This window comes from Natrix helvetica, assembly GCF_964273705.1.
Source record: "Natrix helvetica genome assembly, chromosome: 4".
Classification (NCBI taxonomy): domain Eukaryota; kingdom Metazoa; phylum Chordata; class Lepidosauria; order Squamata; family Natricidae; genus Natrix; species Natrix helvetica.
The window spans coordinates 151156339-151179565 of NC_138550.1; the positions used below are offsets into that span (position 1 = coordinate 151156339).

General features: G+C 42.9%; 1 protein-coding gene across 1 annotated transcript in view; it reads right to left on the reverse strand.

The window, feature by feature from the left end:
• Window positions 1–23227, reverse strand: part of CSMD3 (CUB and Sushi multiple domains 3) — a gene marked incomplete at its 5' end in the record, with an annotated part of 706489 nt that overhangs the window by 563482 nt on the left and 119780 nt on the right. The window lies entirely within an intron of this gene.

Sequence of the window (23227 nt, forward strand, 5' to 3'; positions counted from 1 at the left end):
CACCAAGCCATGCCCACAGAATCAGAGGAAAACAATTTGAATACCACCACTGGCACGCTAACAACTCATTACTCACAATACCACATATTAAAACAAAAAGAATGTGTGTGTGTGTGTGTGTGTGTGTGTGTGTGTGTGTGTAAGGGACATACATACATACATACATGGAAATGAATTCTATTAATCTACTACCCCCACCACAATCGTTTGAACAATTTACTCACCAGGACTGGCATTTCATGAATAATCAAATGGCGTACCAACCAATTTTACAAATATCTAAATTCCCCATCCCAAAACCGCCAACCCTCTGTACTGAGTAGAAAAATATTTTCAAGTGGATTCATAGGGAATCAAACCACGGGGTCATACATTTTCCCTTTACTTTTGAAGCTCCAACTTCTCAAATTCTTGAAGTTCTCCATTCACATTTGGAACGGAAAGTGTGATCCAGGATCTTTATGTTTTATCAGTCTGCTGAAGAGCATCCCACCCACTTCTCCAAACACAGAGCAGAATGTTATGACCCAGATGTTAAGCAGAATTTCCAACTGAACAGTGGAGCTTGTAATACTGGAGGCAACTAGGTTTTTCAACATGCTATTAAATAGCAAAGCCCCAAACAGTTTGAGACTGAATTGCCAAAGAATTTTGACTTGTTCTTTGTATACACTGCAGCGGTTGAGGCAAATACTTATTGGTGGGGAATACTTCACTTTGGGATGAAAATAGGAGGGATGAATATTGTGTGTGTGTGTGTGTGTGTGTGAGAGAGAGAGAGAGAGAGAGAGAGAGAGGGAGAGGGAGAGGGAGGGAGGGAGGGAGAGGGAGAGAGAGATTGGTCTTTCCCCTTGCAATTAATCCTTACTGCTTTGGTTGATGTCTTCAGGTGTAATTTGCAAAACTCTTTTTCTGTGAATCTACCTTGACATATAGCACCTTTTGGGCACATTACATGAATAAATTGCCAAAGCAGGAATTTCCATTTCCTCTCCTGTTATCTCAAAAGGAATGTGAACAACAATTCACCATATTGAATAACAACAGCAAGTGGGGAAAAAAATAACTGAATATGTAATGTCTTATTTTTTAAAAATAATAATAATACCCATCCTCTTTTTCCTTCTGTCAGAGAACAAAAGTATTATCTTGGCTTGTCTGCTATCCACCTAGTGTGTCAAGATGATACATAGAAAGACAAAGAAAACTTTCTCTCTGATTTCTTCTTACTTACTGACTCTTCTTTCACCATAACTAAAATTATCAATAGGAATATGTTGGAAAAAGCAGGAAGGATTGGTGCAGGGATTGTGAAAGTGGAGATGAATACCAGGAGAAGAATTAAAACTGGAAATTAACTAGGAGTTCTGACCCAGGCTTCCTTAAAAAGCAGGAAGCAGCATCTTGGTCCAGGCAAAACCCCTTTTATTTACATGACTGAAGAAATTCACAGTCATGTAAATAAAAGGGGTTTTGCCTGGACCAAGATGCTGCTTCCTGCTTTTTAAGGAAGCCTGGGTCAGAACACCTAGTTAATTTCCAGTTTGTGCATGCAAATCACGCGCGCAACAAACCAGCAGTAACGCCAGCAGAAATCCACCCCTAGTTTGGAAACTAGTTATCTTGAAGTGCTTCTAACGAGATAAGGTTCATGTTGATAAATATTCCTTGGAAACCCTTGCTGACTGTGAATGAAAGAAATTCACAGTCAGCAAGGGTTAGCAAACAGTCTTTCCAAGGAATATTTATCAACATGAACCTTATCTCGTTAGAAGCACTTCATGTTGTATACCGGTGAGCCTGGCCAGCAGATGGCAGTCGAGAGTAGGGCTCCTCTGATTGGCCCAGGCGCACCGGCCAGCCGGCGGGAGAAATCCTTTGTTCCTATTGGTTCGTCGTCTGACAGCTCCTGATATAAATAGCTGTCAGACGACTAGTTTGCGTTCCTGTCAGTTCTTGTTATAATAAACACGTTGGCTTATATTCGTCTCTGTCTCCTCATTCGAGGCCACAACACTGGCGACGAGGACGGGCGACATGGAACCCTACACAGGGCCTCCAATGGCTTCTCATGCTGCCTTTTCGCCGTTCCGGCCAGAGGCTGAGGCTTGGGAAGCTTTTCTCGAGAGATTCGAGTGCTTCCTCATAGCCCATGATCTCGTCAGCCTCTCCCAAGAACGAAAGCGCGGCATCTTCCTGAATTACTGCGGGGCAGAGATGTTCGCCACCGCAAGGGCTCTCGCTGCTCCTGATCCGGCCCATTCGCTGCCCTGGGACGAACTCCTGGCTCGCCTCAAGCACCATTACGAGCCCGCCCCGTCTCGTTTTGCCCGGCGGCAATATTTCCGCCGGTGCATTCAAAAGGAGGGCCAAACCATTGCCCAGTACGTTGCCGCTCTCCGCGCTGAGGCAAGTTTGTGTGAATTCAGCGACCTGGAAGACGCGCTGCTAGAGCAGTTTATCTACGGTCTACGAGACATTAAACTCCATCGACGCATTCTAGCTAGACCTGAGTTAACCTTGAAAATTGCGGTCGACGATGCCAGGGCTTACGAAATGGCTGATCAATCCACACCGGATTTCAGCCACCTCAGCCAGCACCCGCATGCTGCCTACTTGCCGCCTTCTCCCTACGCGGCGCCTTCCTCTGCCTACGCTCCATCTACTGCTGCTTCTTTCCGCACTGAGGTCGACCAAACCGCCGACCGACTCCAAACCCTCTCCACCCGAGATGGACGCCAGTCCCTCAGTTGTGGCGGCCGCCACCAACGCTCCCAATGCAGGTTCCGGCAAGCCCTCTGCCACCAATGCGGCAGGAAGGGCCACCTCGCTGCAGTTTGCCGTTCCGTGCCTCAGGACCGCCGCAGCCCTCTACCTCAGCCTCCTCCACCCCGTCAGCCGCCTTCCATGGCTTTCCGCCGTCAGCACTCCCTCTCCGTGGGGGACCCAGCTGAAGCCTACCCTGAATGGCTTGTAGACTCGGCCTCCTCAACTTTGGAGGGCCGGGGTAAGCTGCACCTCCAAATCTCCATTGAGGGGGTTCCCTGCCCTATGGAGGTGGACACAGGGTCGGCCCGATCTGTAATGTCGTGGGCCACCCTTCGCTCCTTACTACCCTGGGTCAGACCTCACCATCTGAAACCCCCTGACTGCCGTTTGCGCGACTATCAGGGAAATGTCATCGACCTGATGGGCTGCCGACCCTTTCACGTCTCTTTTGGCTCTCACAAGGCAAAACTTCTCTTACTAATTGTAAAAAAACCCCTCGCCTCCCTTCTGGGACTGGACTGGTTTAAAGCCCTTGGCCTGTCTATTGCTGGGGTTAACTCTCTTTCACCCCTTCCTCCTGCTTCCCCGCCCTCTATCTCCTCCCTCCTTTCCGAATTCTCCGATGTATTCGCCCCCTCTTTAGGCTGCTACACGGGCTCTCCTATCTCCCTCAACCTCGACCCCTCCGTTCCTCCTATCCGCCTGAAGGCCCGCCGGCTTCCCTTTGCTTTAAAAGCAAAAGTCGACGCCGAACTGGACAAACTAATTAGCCAGGGCGTTTTAGAACCCGTCGATTTCTCCCCCTGGGAGACCCCCATAGTAGTGCCTTTGAAGTCCGACGGATCGATTAGGATCTGCGCGGACTTCAAATCCACACTCAACAAGGCCCTCCAATCACACCCCTACCCTGTGCCCGTAGTACAGCACGTCCTGCACACTCTGGGCCAGGGTCGCATTTTCGCTAAGCTGGACCTCGCGCAGGCGTACCAGCAACTGCCTGTCGACGATGCCACTGCGCTTGCGCAGACAATCGTTACACACCGCGGCGCTTTCAAATGCCGCCCCCTCCAGTTTGGCGTCAGCGTGGCCCCGGGCATTTTCCAGGGGCTCATGGAGCGTTTGCTCCATGGCATTCCCGGGGTCACACCCTATTTTGATGATGTTCTAATTGCCGCCCCTAATCAATTAGAACTCATCAAAATCCTACGCCTGGTCCTGCGGCAATTCCGTGCCGCCGGCCTGCACCTCAAACCCTCTAAGTGCCAACTCGGCGTGCCCTCTGTCACCTTCCTTGGCTTCCTGATCGATGCCAACGGCATCCACCCGGACCCCTCAAAGGTCGAAGCCATTCTCTCCGCCCCCACTCCTTCCAACAAAGTGGAGCTCCAAGCCTTCCTTGGCCTCCTTAATTTCTATTCCTCCTTTATTCCCCACAAAGCTTCCCTGGCCGAACCCCTTCACCGCTTGCTAGACTCTTCCTCTCCATGGGTCTGGTCCAGCCGCGAGGCGCATGCGCTCGTGGCTGTCAAACGCTCGCTCACTGCCCCACCAGTCCTCGCCCAGTATGACGAGCGTTTCCCTCTGACCCTGGCATGCGACGCTTCCCCCTTTGGTGTCGGGGCTGTTCTTAGCCATTCTTACCCTGATGGCTCTGAAGCGCCCATAGCCTTTTACTCCCGCACCTTATCCAGAACTGAGCGAAATTACAGCCAGCTGGATAAGGAGGCCCTTGCTGCCGTTGCGGGAGTAAAACGTTTTCATTATTACTTATATGGCCGCCCCTTCTCCCTGATCACCGATCACAAGCCTTTACTGGGCATTATTGCGGGGGACCGTCCCACTCCCCCCATTCTTTCCCCACGCATGTCCCGTTGGGCAGAATTCCTATCTTCCTACTCCTACACCTTGTCCTACAAGCCTGGCGGCCACATTGCTCACGCTGACGCGTTGAGCCGCTGCCCTCTGCCTCTTCCTGTCACTGATCCAGCCCCTGTCCACTCTATTAACCTCCTGGCCGACCTCACCCTACCGATGTCCGTTTCGGACATCGCTCAGGCCTCCCGAGATGACCCCATCCTTCACCGCGCCATGACCGCTGTCACTCGGGGCTGGTCCGCGGCCTCCAATGACCCCCTACTCTCCCCCTTTTTCCGCCGCCGCCTGGAGCTGTCCGTAATGCAGGATTGCCTCCTTTGGGGAAACCGCGTAATTGTTCCATCTTCTTTGCGGCCAGCTGTCCTGTCTCACCTCCATGACGGCCACCCCGGCATTGTCCGTATGAAGAGCCTCGGCCGCGGCTATGTCTGGTGGCCGTCCAAGGATGCGGACATCGCCGCCTACGTCCAACGCTGTCCCCCTTGCCAGCAGGTGCGCTCTGCGCCACCTTCTTCCCCACCTAGGGAGTGGGAACTCCCTATGGGCCCATAGAGCCGACTCCACGTCGACTTCATGGGGCCCATTGACGGCCGTGTCTTCTTCCTCCTGGTGGATGCCTGGTCGAAGTGGGTTGAGCTGTTTCCTATGCCCAGCTCAACCTCTTCGGACACTATCCGCATCTTAGACTCCCTATTTAACACACATGGCCTTCCGGACATTATCGTTTCCGATAACGGCCCACAATTTTCCTCCACCGAATTCCAGTCCTAGCTTGCTTCTTTGGGCATCCGCCATGCCCCAGTTGCCCCCTACCACCCTGCGGGCAACGGCCTTGCCGAACGCGCGGTGCGTTCAGCTAAGGAAGCTCTGGCCCGTATGGCCACCCTTCCCTGGCCGTCCCGCATCTCCACCTACCTCCGTTCCCAGCACTCCACCCCTTGCCCCGCCACGGGCAAAAGCCCTGCAGAGCTATTGCTAGGACGTCGTCTTCGTTCCCTCCTCGACCGTTTCCACCCTCTCTACCACCCATCCTCCCCTGTCGTTCCACCCCCCCCCCAGGTCTTTTCTGGTGGGTGAGGGGGTATTTGCTCGCAATTACACCGGCGAGCCAAAGTGGCTACCTGGCAGAGTGACTGACATCACGGGGCCCTGTTCTTACAGGGTCCTCCTCGATGATGGGAGACATTGGCGGCGGCACATAAGCCAGTTGCGTCGGCGACCAGAGGGACCTGAACTCAACACATCTGCAGAAAAGCAACCAGGCCCTAACGACGACGCCTGCCGGCTCGACCGTCCACACGCCACTAGCTCCGACCTCGCAACAGCCCCTCCCGGTGCGCTGGCTCACTTACCATCGCCCGTCGGTGCATTGCCGGGAGGAAGACCCATCCAGGACGCTGCCAGGCCTGTTCGCCACAAGTGCAGAGCCGACACTCCGTCCTCCTCGGGCGAGGCGCCATCTTCTTTGAGACGCTCCCAGCGCGTGCGCAGGCGTCCGTCGTACTTAGACGATTACGCCTGCGCAATCCAGGGGAAAGGGGTGTTGTATACCGGTGAGCCTGGCCAGCAGAGGGCAGTCGAGAGTAGGGCTCCTCTGATTGGCCCAGGCGCACCGGCCAGCCGGCGGGAGAAATCCTTTGTTCCTATTGGTTCGTCGTCTGACAGCTCCTGATATAAATAGCTGTCAGACGACTAGTTTGCGTTCCTGTCAGTTCTTGTTATAATAAACACGTTGGCTTATATTCGTCTCTGTCTCCTCATTCGAGGCCACAACACTTCAAGATAACTAGTTTCCAAACCAGGGGTGGATTTCTGCCGGCGTTACTGCTGGTTTGTTGCGCGCGTGATTTGCGTGCACAGTTGCCTGTAAATAGGTCTGTGCATGCACAGAACATTAAAAATGTCCAAAAACAAGCTGTGGCAACCAGGGAACTGGTTCAGGGGCATGGTGAGACTGCCATTCCAACCGGTTCATTGACCCAGTCACAATTTCCAATACTGGTTTGCCCGAACCAGTCTCTTATAGTCAAAAACAGAACTTTCCACTTGACCGAATGAACAAATTGTTTCCTGCAAAAGCCCACTCCTCGTTTCCTCCTCTTTTGTTTCCTATGGGAGGGGCCAATCATTTCCAAGGTGTGGCTTTACTCCTAAGTCAACCCTGCTTTCTTAGTTGTTCTTGTCTTCTGGCAACTCTGTGCATGCGCACACTGGGAACAGGCTGCAGCTGTTCCTCTGCCTCACTGCTGTCTAGCTCCCTCTCTGCCTCCAATGCAGACTCCTTGTCTGAGCTTTCTTCAGCCCTCAGGACTAGCCCATGTTCTTTCCCAACCTCCTCACTCTCCGACTCTGCTGCCAAATCTGCTGGCCACCGGCGGGCCACAAGACTAGGCTTAGATTGACTACTTAGCCAGTGATCCCGGATGAACTACAACTTCCTTCCTGGCTACATGGTCAATGACAAAAGGGCCAATGACAAAGGGAACTTCAAATGTGTTCCTCACAAAAGGAGCATTCAGGCTATTCCATGTTTCATCTATCCAGCAAGACAAATTCCCATCAAGGTTTTATCAAGAAGTATACAATAGGTGTGTACTCTCCCTTGTGTGTCTCAAGTCCATAAGTCGTCTATTTTTGCACAGCTGCAATATGCGACTATTTTAACTGAACACAACAATAAGCAAATTTCATCCAATGGTTTATTTTGTCAGCACTCTTCTCTTTTGCTCTGCAGTGCATGATTCAATATATTATTGAATTAATGCAAATAGCCTTCCTGTAAACCTTTCTCAAATAAGTTTGGTCCGCTTCTGTTAGTTGTTACCAAAATATTTTGGGGGAAGAAGTGTTATTTTCCTTTCTCAGTATCATTCCTTGCCTCGTCAACTCTTTTTCTATTTTTAAATCCCATCTGACAAAAAACTTCAATTGTTATTTCTTTTTAACTGACTGTTAATTCTGTAGAAGCCATAGGGAGTATGCTTAGTTTGGATATTACTTCTCAGAAGGAAGTTTGAATTGCTAATGAAGAATAATCTTAAATTATATATAAAAAATTTTCTCATATCATAAAGTGATATAATTTTTGGAATATTTGAAACCCATGTTGGTGAAGCATACGGCTATTGGTATCCTATTTCTCAGGTCTTTCAGCTTCAAATCCAAATGATGCATTTAAGCATTTGTAAAGCTATTGTTAGGGATGCGGTGGCTCAATGGCTAAGATGCTGAGCTTGTCAATCAGAAAGGTTGGCAGTTTAGAGGTTCGAATCCCTAGCGCCATGTAATGGAATGAGCTCCCATTACTTGTCCCAGCTTCTGCCAACCTAGCAGCTTGAAAGCATGTAAAAATGCAAGTCGAAAAATAGGAACCACCTTTGGTGGAAAGTAACAGCATTCCGTGTATCTTCAGCATTGAGTCATGCTAGCCACATAATCACGGAGACATCTTAAGACAGTGCTGGCTCTTTGGCTTTGAAACGGAGATGAGTATCGCCTCCTAGAGTCAGGAACGACTAGCACACATGTGTGGGGGAACCTTTACCTTTACCTATAATTCTAATTCCATATATTCCAGGGAAATTGGTACGTATTTGTGTTACAACCTGTGGTATGCCCAAATATGCTTTCCCTGGCTCAGCTGATAAGGATGAGAGCCTGTGGCTTAGTGGCTAATAGAACTGCCTAATATGTAATACAGCCCTGGTTCGAATCCCAGTAAGGGTATGGCTAGCTGATGAGAGCTAAATAGCTTGAAATGGATCTATACTAGTCTCCCTTTATTTATTTATCAGTACAAATACAACACAAATATAAAAAGGCAACATTAAAAATAAAAATATGGTTTTCTGCCTTGATGGTCTTCTGTGATGAGCCGAAAGACAGAAAGAGGGAGTAGTGAGCTCCCTCCCATATTTGGGCATACCAGGGGTTGTAACACAAATACATATACATATGTGTGTGTGTGTGTGTGCATCTCTCCGTATGTATGTGTTTCTATATGGCTATCCTAAGATTTAATGTTTTAAAAGAACAGATAAGCAAATCAGAACTCAAATGTAGAAATGAAGATGAAGAAAAACCCAGGTATGTTTCTTTTGGGGAGAATTCAACTGTATTTCTTGAATTTCAATAAAGAGTCATATTTGATTTAACGCATTTAAAAGTCCTTAAAACCTTTCCACTGCCTGATTAGGATATTTGGGAGAAAGCTTGCATTCACTTTATTTAGCATCAGTCCAGGTAGCTAAATCCATCTCTGACATGAACTCCCTGTTAAATATCTAGTATCTGATGACTAGTGTCCTCCTAAGAATCTACTAACAGCAATGTAATCTTTCTGTGCTGGGAAGGTACTGGAAAAGTAGAAATATCTGAGGTCAATTGATTCCACACGTGGGTATTCCTCTTAATTTTTTAACTGTATGTCTCAAAGTCCATTTCCAGGATCATGGAGGACTTAATAATTTTCTGAACAAGGAGAAATCATCAAGCAGAAATACAGGGTATAATTGTTTTATCCACCTTGCTAGTTTTGAAAGAGCAGGTTGCCTCAACTTTTAATGCAATCCACTGGCAAACAGATTTAAAATACAACACAATTTAAAAATTCTACAAAAAAGCAATCAGAACAGAACAACCAAGATGAACAATTATTTGCAAATGCATTTGATTTGCATAATCCATTCTGAAAGTAAAATTAGCACTTTCTGTTTTTGGACTAATGCAGCATGTTTTAGCGGAGAGATTGTGCTATTTCTTTGCTTTATACACCTCAGACCCATATGCCAAACTCTTCAGTTCACTGGTCCTTTCATGAAGTTTCAGATTATGCATCGATTTCACAATATTTATTTCATGAAAGTAATTTAATAAATACTACTTTAGCTGTACCTTGCACAGGTACAGTATAGGTGGTACCATGCTCAATAGTAGTAACTGCGAGAGGGATCTTGGAGTCCTAGTGGACAACCATTTAAATATGAACCAGCAGTGTGCAGCAGCTGCCAAAAAAGCCAACACAGTTCTAGGCTGCATAAACAGAGGGATAGAACCAAGATCACGTGAAGTGTTAATACCACTTTATAATGCCATGGTAAGGCCACACTTGTAATACTGCATTCAGTTTTGGTTGCCACGATGTAGAAAAGATGTGGAGACTCTAGAAAGAGTGCAGAGAATAGCAACAAAGATGATTAGGGGACTGGAGACTAAAACATGAAGAACGGATGCAGGAACTGGGTATATCTAGTTTAATGAAAAGAAGGACTAGGGGAGACATGATAGCAGTGTTCCAATATCTCAGGGGTTGCCACAAAGAAGAAGAAGTCAAGCTATTCTCCAAGGCACCTGAGGGTAGAACAAGAAGCAATGGGTAAAAACTAATCAAGGAAAGAAGCAACTTAGAACTGAGCAGAAATTTCCTGACAGTTAGAACAATTAATCAGTGGAACAGCTTGCCTCCAGAAGTTGTGAATGCCCCAACACTGGAAGTCTTTAAGAAGATGTTGGATAGCCATTTGTCTGAAATGGTGTAAGGTGTCCTGCCTAGGCAGCGGGTTGGACTAGAAGACCTCCAAAGTCCCTTCCAAATCTGCTATTGTATTATTGTATTGTATTGTTAATAGCACTATGAATGATAATAATAGTAATTGATATAATCAAAGAAGAACATCTGCCTAACCCAGGTTCTTGAAATGGACTTGATAGGTGCATAAAAATGCCAGCTCAAGTCTAAACATCTTGCTGACTGTATGATAAACCCTGATAGTAAGATAAGATAGATAACTGTTATTGTCATTTACCCGTTACACAATGACATACTTTAAAATGAAATACCAATGCCCCACTTTCAAAGGAAGGAACTGCATCCATTGAACAATGTCACCATCCCAAGGATAACATAACAACCACAGCAGCACCAAAAGTGACAAGTTATACTAAAATGATACCAAAGCCTATATTAATCACAGTCCACTTTGAATAAAGGTAAAGGTTTCCATTGCACATATGTGCTAGTTGTTCCTGACTCTAGGAGGCGGTGCTCATCTCCGTTTCAAAGCCAAAGAGACAGCGCTATCTGAAGACATCTCTGTGGACATGTGGCCGGCATGACTAAATGCCGAAGACGCACGGAACGCTGTTACCTTCCCACCGAAGGTGGTTCCTATTTTTCTACTTGCATTTTTACCTGCTTTTGAACTATTGGCAGAATCTGAGACAAGTAACCAGAGCTCACTCCATTATGCGGCACTGGGGATTCAAACCACCGAACTGCCGATCTTTCAATCGACAAGCTCAGCATCTTAGCCACTGAGCCATCGTGTCCCTTTCTTTAAATACAAAGCAGAAAAAAAAATCTTTGAGAGTTAACGACTGTAAGGAACAAAGCTGTTACAGAATCTAGTTGTTCTGCTTTGGATACAACAAAGCCTCTTCTCAGAAGGCAACAATGAAAAAAGGGCATGGAAATGATGCATAAAGTCCTTTTTCATACTACAGACAATGGTCAAGCAACACGTACCATATTTTTCGGAGTATAAGATGCATCAGAGTATAAGACGCACCAAGATTTTGAAGAGACAATTTTTTAAAAAAAAATGTTTTTGCACTTGTTAGACCTTCCAGAAACGGGCCGTTTTTCACAAAAGTTGGTGCAGTTTTTGTCAAAAAAGGGCCTGCATAGGCTTTAGGAGGCTTGTAGAGTGCTCCTGGGGGCTGGGGGGCAAAAAACAGGTGGTTTTTCACTCAATTTTGCCCTCTCCAACCCCCAGGAGCACTCTGGAAGCCTCCTAAAGGCTATGCACAGTCATTTTTGCAAAGGGGGTGGGGTTTTGGGCGGCCAAAAATGCTGTATGCAGTGCATAAGATGTCCCAGATTTTCACCCTCTTTTTTGAGGGAAAAAGATGTGTTTTATACTCCGAAAAATATGGTGTATGCCATGTACTGGATAGAAGGAACTTGGTAATAACAAGAAACAGAAAATAGGAAATAATCAATCAATGAAAACCTGACAAAGACACCACATTTTTGGGCAAATTTGTGGTCAAGTTTGAGTACCAATAGGAATGCAACATGGATAAGCAAGTTGAAAGCATGGTGAATGTATCCAGTATGGAAGATATAAGGATAACTAAGATAATGGTATGAAAGTAGTCAAAGAAGGTCAAAAACAGGAACTCACTGGATTCTGGCTAAAAATCACAGAAAAGTCTACAATTGAGATTGGTAGACCAGATGAACAGTGTTTTGAAAGAAAATGAAGAATGATTAACAACTGGAAAGGCATTTCTAATTTAGAAAAACAAGGAGTAGGGAAATAAGTCTAGAAACTATTGGCCCAAAACTGTTTGACAAAAACATAGAAGCTATTTATGGGTATAACTGCAAATCAAACGTATAGCTATCTGGAAATCTATCATTTACTTCCTGTAGAACAAAAAGGATGCTATGCTGGTTAGAGTATTGTTTGTTTTTAAGTGCATACTTCTTCTCCAATGAAATGCAGTGTTATTTCCACTTATTCATCTACACTCATTCCCCTTTCCCATCATCTTAGAATGACTGATCTTCAATTGGCATATATTGCTGGCTGGTTTCCTATAGCCATTAATGGAATCTTGCTTCATTTCTACATAATCAAAACAACAACAAAAAGTAATGAGAATCATTTGGGGAGGGGGGATCAATCAGGTGGAGGAGACTCTTGAGTATGATGATAGAGGAAGAAAGCCAGTTTGATGATGAAAGAGTGTTCCAAAATTACCTTTGTGGTTTGGAAGTAAATATTTAGTCCTGAAGTCAGAAAGACCTTTGTGATAACAAAATGGCAAAGGTAGAGCAGATCAAAGAAGTCCATAAAGTACCCTGCTGAATTGCTTCAAAGAGATAAGAAAATGTGATACTACAACTACAATGAATAGTTAAATACAACAACAGAACAGAAGAATACAACAATAAGCAAGAGTATCCATAGTTACCTACAACTATGTAGGTATTTATTAATATTAACTTTATTTTACTGCTATGAAATTCAGATACCTGAATTTGAAATAAGGTTCACACCCATTAAGAACCTTAACCACTAACTTCCAAGTAACTACTTAAGACCTTGACACACAATGTCTTTGAATAGTTAATATACCCCAGCAACTTATCCTAATTAGACTGTCAGAAGTAAAACCATAAACATGAATCATTTATCTTTAAAAAAAATAGTGACAGGAAAATTGGATGAGTCATTCCCTTATAGTTATGTAACTGCTTCACTAAACTAAAGCTTGTAAATGTTAATGAGGTTTAGGCAGAAATCTAGTCATTTGATGCAAAGTCATTTAGTGTATCTATCCTGTTTCCTTGCAATCTAGCATATGTTCTGGTTATTTGCAATCACCCTGATAGGGCATGAGATTTTGCAAAATTGAGAGTAACATGAGTTAGTAGCATTTAGCAATAGCATTTAGACTTATATACTGCTTCACAGTGCTTTACAGCCCTCTTTAAGCGGTTTACAGAGTCAGCATCTTGCCCCCAATAATCTGGGTCCTCATTTTACCCACCTCAGTCAGAAGGATGGAAGGCTAAGTCAACCTTGAGCCTGGTGAGATTCGAAAAGCCAAATTGCAGTCAGCCAGTAGTCAGAAATAGCCTGCAGTACTGCACGCTAACCACTGCGCCACCGTGGCTCTTAAGATAAACTATATACAACTCAATATATGTTTTAATTAGCAGCTAATCCATAGCATGTGGAATTGCAGGATTTTAATGAAGAAATGCAATAACACAAAAGCTCCTCTTCTGACATTGTTTTTAGAAAGGACATACCTAAATCAAGGTTGTCCAACCTTGGCAACTTTAAGACTTGTGGACTTCAACTTTCAGTCTTCCTCAGCTATCATGGATGGTTGGGGGATTCAGGGAGTTGAAGTCCAACGTTGAAAACCTGTGCTTTGGAGCATTCGGGGAGAAGGTTAGAGTGGCAAGACATTCAGTGTTGCTTGAATCATGGCTACAACTTCAGATGTACCTAGCTAGCAACTGTGTCCTATTAATAGGAACAAAAATAGTTTGGATTATGATTTTAATCATAAGGCAGGTAGGCAATCCACTTGCTTCCATAGTTTCTTACTGGAATCCAAGCAATCCATTTACAGCTATAGACTTTCAGGGGGGATGCTTGAATAGAGGATCTTAAACAAGAATAGTTTCTGGGTTTCCTGTTTATATTGGCCAATACCTTTCACACAAATGGAATTGAGGGTCTTTCTATCGTAAGGATTCAAGTCAGGGCAGGTATGACACTGAATATCAATGCCCAGATACTATCAAAAATATTTTAAATGGATATTCTTGGCCTTTATGAATAAAAAGCAGCTGGTCCAGCTTTTTGTTACATACTCTTCTAATTAAGCAGGGGGGTTGGACTAGAAGACCTCCAAGGTCCTTTCCAACTCTGTTACTCTATTCTATTCTAATTATTCCCACTGCAAAAATCTTTGAGTTGGAGTTGTACAACCTTGTTGATAAAAATATAACAAAAGTCGAACAAGTTAAACATGGGAGAAATTGTAAGCAGTGGTAACCCTTGTAACATTTTTCAAAACAATAATATACTTTAATTTGAGAACTTTGGAAATGTCAAACACTCTGGTTTGACAAAGCAGCTTTCGACATGGCACCGTGCCATTCAGCGGCACTTCCCAAAGGCAGTAAATGTTTTTAGAGTTGAATGAAAGGACAAAAGGTTCCAATACTAAATTGTAGTCTGAATTCTACATGCCTTCAAATCTTAAACAAAGGTGAGTTAACCTTTGCTACTTCTGAAGCTTTGAAGCAGCCCATTGTGCTTTTTTTTCCTTGTTTGCTACTGACTTTTTGTTGGAAAACCAGTTAAAATACCCTCTAAAAGTTTGTGGCACAGAGAAAAAAATGATAAATTAAAAGTTCCCTGGATTATAGCATTTTAAATTTATGGATATACATTTATGGTTCTTCATCCAATGAGGAAAGGAAGGGGAGGGGACGAGAGAGGGAATGGAGGGAGGGAGGGAGGGAGGGAAGGAAGGAAGGAAGGAAGGAAGGAAGGAAGGAAGGAAGGAAGGAAGGAAGGAAGGAAGAATCTGTTTTGAGTTAAATTTTATCTTGTTTTTCTTTGAAAGTTCTGTCTTAGTCTATTATTATCTTTGTACACAGTATGCACTAAAGATATTTACCCATGCTGACATGTATGCATTAGATTTGGGCATGTTGAGATGTGAATACAAACATTTATATCACATTTAATTCAGTTAAATGCCCTGCAAGGAAAAATAAAAGCTATACATCAACTCAAATTAATGAATCAAAAGGTAGAGAAGCATGGGAGATGCAAGGATTTATCTAGGATGCTTTGCTACCTCTTAAGTGGATCATACATCTTGCTTTGACATCTCAGCCTTACTATTCAAAAGTGCCACGCAAAGTTGAACAGAGTATTTGGTGCAGCTTTCTTAGATTGGAGAGATACTGTGGCTTGTTCTCTATTGCTCATTCCATTTTACTGCTTGATTTGGCACATGATATAACTCTTTTGGTGGGAATTTATCCCAACCAAAGTATATGGAATTATATAAATACCAGCAAAAGGTAAACTTAGGAAAGCCCTTTACTTTTTCATTTAATGAAATCATTATTAAAATTTATTTATTTATTTATTTATTATTAGCGTTTATATACCGCCCCCTCTCCCGAAAGGGACTCGGGGCGGTGTACAGTCCGTATTAAAATGATAAACAATTAGACTGATCTATCACTTAAGATTTCTTCCAAAGAACACAGGAGGATTAATCTAAGATTACCCAATAATTACTCATTAGTAATTTGATTTGGACTTTGTCCCTGTTCTGAGACAGTTGAATGACATTTCTCATCAGATTTATCAATATGAGGGTGGTGGAAGATCTCCTCTAAAACACCTGGAGGACAGCTAGACGACAAAGATTGCTATATGTTATAGAGCAGGGGTGTCAAACTCAAGGCCTGTGGGCCGGATCCAGCCTGAGGGGTGCTTAGATCTGGCCTGTGAGACTGCCCTGGAAATAGGAAAGGACTAGTGGTGCCCGGGGCCCGTTTTCACTGTCAGAGTGCTGAAGGAGGCTGTCACAGCTGAAAACAGGGCCCAGGGCCATGCGCAGGCCCCTGAGCTCTGTTTTTGCTGGCAGAGGGCTAGCAAAACAAACTAAAAGCAAATCAAAAGTAGAAATGTTTCCCCTTTTGCATTTGTGCATAGAAGAAGGGACAGGAAAGGAGAAAGGGAAAGACAAAAAAAGAAAGGAAGATGGGAAGAGAACAAGGAAGGAAAAATAAGGAAAGAGGGGAAGGAAGAAGAAAGGAGAATAAGGAGGGAAGGAAAAGGAAGGAAGGAAGGAAGAAAGAATGAAAGGAAGGAAGGAGATAATAATGACAGTAAGGGAGAGTCTGAAGGAAGTTCTGCCTTAGCACTTGGCCACCACAGGTGCTCCTGACATGAGTGATGTCGAGCTGGCCACGTCTACCCTGGCCACGTCCACGCTCCACTTCCACCCCAGCCCGGAGGTCAAACACAACCATGATGTGGCCCTCAATGAAATAGAGTTTGACACCCCTGTATAGAGCATTAACTAGATAACAGGACATATCATAGGTGTTTTTGATGTGGCAGCTACATACTTTCAGTAATGACTATTTAAATCTTTTAAAAGGATTATACAATTTGTGATTCATAATCCCAATTCTTGTAATATATTTTGGAATGATACAGTATATGGGCATCAGCAAATCTGTCTTTTTTTTTACATTCTGAAGATTGGCACTTCATGATCAATAATCTGCATATAAAGCACTCATTAAAGTGTATTTTAGATGATCTTTGCTAATAGAATCTGCGACACCTTTATTATTTGTTTAATTATTTATTACATGATTAAATGTCAGCATTTTGTTATTGATGCAGGGATCGAAAATGAAATTCAGATCCAGACTGAATAATTTACAGGGTTTGCAATGTGTGCATAGAAATGAAAAAAAAGTAAAAGAATGCATAGTCCCCAAAGTATGTATTTTTTGTTTTGTTTTTGTCTACTAATTAATTACTTAGTATAATTTAAACGATGTGACTAAGATATTAATGGGGTGCTATAAACTAAAACCAGTTCTCAGTGAACCTCGCATGTTTCTGGAAAACAACATTTTTATCATGGGAATTTAGGGTATATTGACTTTGTTGAATTATTGCTGTAAAGCATGAATAATTTTTGGAAGGAAATATATAACTCATTGAATTAAAATAAAGTGCTTTGTTGTAATTGGATGTTAAAGAAACAGCACAATACTTAATGATGGAGAGGCAAACGTGTGTTATAATAAAAGCTTTGCTTACATTATGGTTGACTAAACAGAACAGCTTCTGGGACAACTAATAAGTGTTTGGCTATGTTAATTTATGCCACATTTCTATAAACATAGAATTCAGGGACAATTGAGTCTACTTCTGAATAGAATTATTTTTATTTTATTTTTGGATTCTGAAGGAAAATATCAGAGTGAAATTGAGAAGGGTTTAGAACAAATACTTGAGGTACTCAATATAATTAATGCATTTTTCATACATAAAGTAGTATGTCCACCAGTCAATTTCCCCCATTTTCTGGCATTAGAGCTACTTGCTCTTGTCTACAAATATCTGGATAACTACCAGATGGAGCAACAGTATAAGGGAAAAAAAGTCTCTTTGTAGCCCAAATATGAGCGCCTAACTCGTGCACTCTCTGTTCACATAAAACTGTGTAAACACATATTTAATTACTAGTCACATGCAGTGCTTAGGTAGAACATCCAGTATTCACCCAGAAACAACAAGCTAATAGTGCTGTCTGGCTGTTTCTAAACATTTCATCAACAAACTGGAAAAATTAAGGTTTTTAAAACCAAAATTCAAACCATTGAAATAAATGGGGCAGTGCCATTTCATGAATCCAGTTAGATATCTCTGCATGCAATGTTTATTTATCATGAGGCATTTGTATACGGGGGAACACTTCTATTCACATTTCTCCAAAAATTCAGGAGAGTTAAAACATACAAAGTTATAGACAAAAATGCATATTTTCTGAAATAAATTGTGGAATATCCTATTCGCAATCCATTATATACTAAGAGGTGGCCTCCAAAAATTTTAGTAAGGGGTACTCTGCCCAGTTTCTGGCTTGGCGTGGCCATGGTGGGTGTGGCCCAGTCAACCTCCTGCACTATGGGAGGGATTGAAAAGGCTCCGGAGCCTTTTCTCAACCTCTGGGAAAGCGAAAACGGCCTCCCCAGGCTCTGGAGACCCTCTGGAGGCTGAAAACACACCCATTTCCGGTCTTCCTGAACTTCTGGTAGGCCCGTTTTTCCTCTCTCCCCGAGCCTCCTCACACTCCCTGCACTTACCTGAATCCAAAATGAGCCACGTGGGGACTCCTAGGATGGGAGGGATGGGCGAGGCCAGACAGGAGTGGGATTTGGGGTTTTTTCAAACTCCACAGAATCTTAGCTAGAGGTTCTCCTGAACCCCTGCAAACACCCCTGTTTACTGCATTTAAAAGAAACAGAACTGGCTTTGAATATAAGGATAATTGAAATGTATGAGACTTTCAGTAAGTTGATTTTGAAACAAACAAAAACAGTAATTAAATTGAGCAAAATCTTCATAAACAGGATTAAAGGAATGTAAGATTAAAATAATTCAAATGAAATGGGTAATTCTGTGCATCCTTAACTTTCTTTTCCAAATACGTTGATTTATTGACCAAATAAGTGTTCTGTAACCATCAAAATGAGCAAAAGTATGTATATAAGTGCTGTACATTCTGTTCTTCACATTTATTCCATGCAGATCAATTTAGATTGTACTGATATTCACAAACATTGAATTCTTCAAACCTCCCTAAGTGAAAATAGAAGATAAAGTACTTGAAAAAGTAAGTGAATTATTTCCTAGTACATATTGACTGTTTGATGTGTTGCTAATTTAGTAACAAGATTTTCCCTAGAAACTAAAATTGATGAAAACATTGGCATTAAAAGATTCAGGAATGTTTCATTGGTGAATAAGCAGAAATGTCAAAAAATTAAACATGTATTCTGCCCAACTCTCTGGACAGTTCACAACAATCAAACAAAACATTCCATTATTATAAATAAAGATGACAAAAACAATGAAGTAAGAAGTCTCAGTTTCCCTTTCCTAGGTGCATAGCTCTGAGTGCATAGCTCTTCTATTCTCATTATTCTATTTAGAAGAAGATGATTTATAAGTAATATAGAAGACTATGCCACATAGTGCTTAGAACAATATTTTACTATCCATGATTACACATATGAAAAGAAAATGCCTACATTGCTGGAATACCCTAGGACAAGATTGTCAAACTCACATCATAACGGCGGTGTCATGTGACCTATCAGGATTTTTTGCCCCTTCACTAAACCAGGTGTGAGCATGGCCAGTGCTTGACGCATCAAGTCTGCGGGCCGGGAGTTTGACAGCCCTGCCCTAGGTCAAAGATAAGACTTCCTGCAGAGTTTGACCCATCCAGGGAAATAAATTATTCAGGAGATCAATTGCCTCAATGACATTAGTTGGAATGGAAAGGAGGTAAGCATCACTTTCATAATAAGGATACTGAAACTGATATTATGCATGACCTTTTCCATTTATGAAATGTATATGAATGCATAGGATATAGATTTGAATTTCATAACCAAAATCCAAGGATTTGAATAGATGATTACTATCAAGTAATCACTGAAGAACTGGATCTCATGCTTTATAGCAGGAATGTCCATCTTTTACATTCTGGAAAGATTTTGTTCTTCAGACAATAGATTTAGCAACTACACCTGAATTTGACCTACATACCAGTAAATCTATATATATTAAAGCTTAGTGATACCTCGAAAGTCTATGTGGTCAATTGTCGTTTACAGACAAATGTTGATCTTTAATCTGTCATTATTTAAAAGTGATTTATTTCGTGCACTAGATGCAACTGTGGATCTCGATAAAGTTGGTTTGATTGCTGAGGACCTTTTAAATTGGAAACCTCACTATTGAGAAACAGAAGTAATTGGACAGCCTTGTTGAAAAATCAAATGTGATTGTTTTGGTGAAGATGAGAACAATTAATCAACTTTCTTTTGGAAGTTGATATTTTCAAGAAGAGCCTGGATAGCCATTTGGCTGTAATGCTATAGAGTTAACTGTTTTTAAATCCCATCTGAGCAGGAAGTTGGACTAGAAAACCTCCAAGATTTTCAACTTTATTGTTCTATGTTCTACATTCTAAGTTTTAAAATGTACAATAGATAAGAAGTTCCCATGCCACTTATACAAAAAATGTATTTTAGAAAGTAACATAAAGTGATAGAAGGGAAAATAGCAAATCTCTGTTTTAACATGCATAATTGGATCTGAAGAAGCAAAAGCAAGACAAATCTACATATTTATAGATCTAAAGCATAAACTCCCTTTTACATATGGTAGCCAAGTGGATAGGTGGTTACATCAATCATATGGTCAGGAAAATGTCTTTCACCATTCCCAAGAGACATAGATCAGTTGAGGGATGCAGAAAGATTGAAATGAGTTCAAGTATAATTATGTCTTTAAAGAGAAGGATGGAAGAAGGACTAACATTACTCTTCCACTTCAGTTATCTCCCTCTGCCTACTAACTTTGGTAGGAATCATAACCTTGAGATCTCATGGAGTACAGTGCATAGGTTCAATAAGTGAAATTAGGTCATGTCTCTTATATTACACAATACATAAATAGCTTAATCTCAGTTCACAGTGTAAGTGCCAAGTTACCTCAAGTTTAACCTTGTCTTTTGTAATCAATCAGCTTCTCATGAGATGATGATCAAGATCAAGAAAGCAAAGTCTTAACTGCTGAGGCACAATATTGTGCATACTTACAATGCAAGAAGACCTTGAATTATGACCATTATTGGGAGCAGAATTTCTAGTTGCTAAGCAAGACAGATATTTTTTTAAACAAAGTTTTATTGTTTTTTTTTTAATATTTTACAAAGGGAAAAGGTAGGGGATAGGTTACAAATTTTGGCAACTGCAGTGTGCGGTAGGTGCGCCCCCCCTCCATACTCATAGTATACATTTGCACATAATTCATTATTAGGTAGTAACGTAATAACATATAGTCAGCATGTAAGTTCAGTTAATAATTTCGAACAGTTTATGTCAGGTGGATTTTCTTACTCATTTTTGTGATCTGAGCTTTCTCAATGTTGCCCCATCTCCCTCCGCCGACAGAGCTCCGGCCCCTCCCGTGTCCTGTGTATCTGGTGGAGGATCCTCGGGTTTTTCTAGGAGTAGTTTGTTTTTTTCCATAAAGGCCTGTGCCTCTATGGGTGTATTAATTCTAACTCTTGTCTCCTCCCAGAATATTAGCATACCTTCAGGCATCAACCATCTAAACCACACCCCCTTCTGGTATAGTTTATTCGCTAATTGCGAATAGTTTTTTTCTTTTTTCTCTTTCTTGGGGATCTGTTTCAGAATGGTTATCTCCTTATCTTTGTATGTCAGGGCTTGCCCCCGTTGTGTGCTCAGAATTTCATCTCTTATGCTTTTTCTAAGGAATTTAATATGTACCTCCCTGGGAACATTGTGTGTCCTAGCATAAGCTGAATTCACTCTATAAACCAGGTCTATTTCCCACCCCATCTGTTGCTTCTCTTTCTGGATGTAGTCAGCTAAAATGTTTGTCATGATGTCCCTTATATTTTCATCATCTGTCTCTATCACATTTTGAAATCTAAGATAAAAGGACATTCTCTCAAACTCTATTTTCATCTGCTGGGAGTCAAGTTCTTTGTTTCCCTTCTGCATCCCTTCTATCCCTTCCCTCATCTCAGCCGCCCCACCCTCCAAGAGGTCCAATCTCTGTGAGTTCTTATTAATTTTGGCCTGGTTCTCTTTAATTTCTTCTTTCATCTCCTGCAGTTGTTTCTTTATTTCCTCTTGTCCCTGTATAATTTGCTGAAACATTTGTTGAAAGTCCATCTCCAGAGATTTGGGTTGCATCAAAGCTGTTATCGTTGATTGTGTACTAGGACTGGAGGTTGCAGATGTCGGGGCAGAGGCAGCAAAGCCAGGCTTTCCAGGAGGTGGTTTTTTAGGTGGCATTCTTTATACCATAAAGAGTTCAGTCAGTATAGCGAATGGTCAATCAGAAAGGCAAGGCAGCTAAGAGAGTCCAAGAGACAGAAGGTCCAGGCAGAAGAGAGTTTTTGTTTCCCTGGTAATAGAGCAAAATTTCCACTCCAGGGAGTTCAAAGAACAGCAATCCACAAGAGACTTGTCTGAGTAACACGGAGACAAAGACCGGAAGCCTGAAGTTCAAAGGTGGAGTCAGATTTCACATTTCATAAAGACAACGGAAGTGTGCCATCTTGCCCTGCCAGCTTCGGGTTTGGAGGCAACAAATAAAGTTTTCAAAGTTCAATGTTCAAAGTTTCCAGATCATCATTGTTTTAGGGCTTAAGTCCGAAAATTCACTTAATAGGAGCGTGACATCATTGGTTGGCTCTCCCCCTCCTCCTCCTTTCCCTGGGGCAAAGAGCTAAATCGTTTCCAGCCGCCTATCCGAGGGAGGGGGGAATTCCCCCTCCCTCCAGCCGCGCCTCTCCGATTCACGCCGAAAATAGGATTTAAACAGCTGACTTTTTTTCGTTAGAGTTGTTAGGGTTGTTAAAGGGAATGGAGAAAGTTCACGCCTCACCGCACAGCAGCCGCATCCTTCTAGTTTCTTTTTCTCTGATCGGCATCGTAGCGAAGACGCTGGAGCGTCTCCCCATCGTGCTCCCCGGTGCCTGGAGCGAGGCGGAGGACCTCCTGCCGGCCTCCGCCGATCCAGGGATCCCCCACGGTGCTGCCCCTTCGGCAGGACGCCTCTACGGGGCGTCGTGCCCCCTAAGGAGTGGGAAGTCCACCAGGGAAGCGGGGGGTGAGCAAGGCTTGCTCGTTGCCGTCGGCCGCCGGAACCGGAAGTCGCTAAGCAAGACACATATTAAGTGAATCAATTTTAACTCTTTTTGCCATGGTTGTTAAAGGAATCCCTGCTGTTAAGTGAATCACCAGGTTGTTAACCCAAGAGGCAACTGGACTTTCTTGAAAAAGCACCTTTGGGACAACCCAAAGGGATGACTGAGAATCTCCATAGACACCAGGTTGTTAAGCAAATCTGGCTTCCCTCATTGACTTTGCTTGTCAGAAGCTGGCTGGGAAGGTTGCAAATGGCAATAACATGGCCCCAGGATGCTGCAACCTGCTTGAACTTATGCACTGTACTCCATGAGATCTCAAGGTTATGATTCCTATCAAAGTTAGTAGGCAGAGGGAGGAAATACATGCTGTTTGTCAACCACTGAAATTCTGATCACATGGCCATGGAGATGCTGCAACAGTGAATATGAAGACTGGTTGTAAGTTACTTTTCTCAATGCCTTTGTACTTCCAAATAGTTGTTAAATGAATGGTTGTAAGTCAAAGTCTACCTGTGTAGAC